This window comes from Stegastes partitus, unplaced genomic scaffold, assembly GCF_000690725.1.
Source record: "Stegastes partitus isolate 25-593 unplaced genomic scaffold, Stegastes_partitus-1.0.2 Scaffold2749, whole genome shotgun sequence".
NCBI lineage: Eukaryota > Metazoa > Chordata > Actinopteri > Pomacentridae > Stegastes > Stegastes partitus.
In genome coordinates, this window is record NW_007580480.1 from 1 (window position 1) to 929 (window position 929).

Sequence of the window (929 nt, forward strand, 5' to 3'; positions counted from 1 at the left end):
AGATACAGCAAGCAAATATGTTGTTTTTCTGACATCCCTAGGTTTGCCAGTTTCAGCAATAATGCGAAATAGGGCCGGGTTTTTTTTTCTGTTTGTGTATTTTTTTGATTGTTTTGGTTTGGTTTTTGTTGCATCATCTTCTATGCATTCACCACACAAGCATATCTGCATATATATCAGCAGTCGATGGTTGTTGGTCTGACCACAGCCTGTTGGAAATTGTTTTAAATTATGTCGTTTCATTTGGATAGAGAAAAAAAATATTATTTTTCAAAACATATCATAATTGTAAATATGAAACATCAATTTTGTGTTTGATAGGCAAAAAATGTTCATGTTCAGATTAACTTTTTATGTTCCCAATTTTGAACAGAACAAGAATTTTTGTACACATAATACACAATTGTGATAAAACTTTAAGTGCACATGTAAAGACCACGTATATCATGGCAGTCTTGGGTTACCAATGATTCTTATAACTTTGATAGATATAGATTTTCCATGATGGAATGAAAACCCACGTGTCTTCGTCACAAAAACAATCGTGCATCCTGATTCTTTTACACATTTATTGTGTGTCTTCTGCAAATATGATAAAATCTGCTGAGTCAAAAATGTACACACAGCAACTTTAATTATCAGTTTGGTGATGTATAAAGCTGTGTTACTCAGATCTTTTTAGTGGCATGGCCTCCGCATGACCTCCTAACCCCCCCCACCTTAACATCCTACAGCAGGCAGGAGCTCTGGGACACTGGACTACACAACAACAGCTTTATCGCTGATCCTTGACTCATCCTAGAGATCTCCAGAAAACCAGAAGCTGCTCACTGTTCCCAGCTGGGTGGGAGGGCTTGCAGATGGCGTTGAGAATTTAAGTGCTGAGAGGAAATACGCTATTCAACTAACAAAAGGCGCTCAGGCTAAAT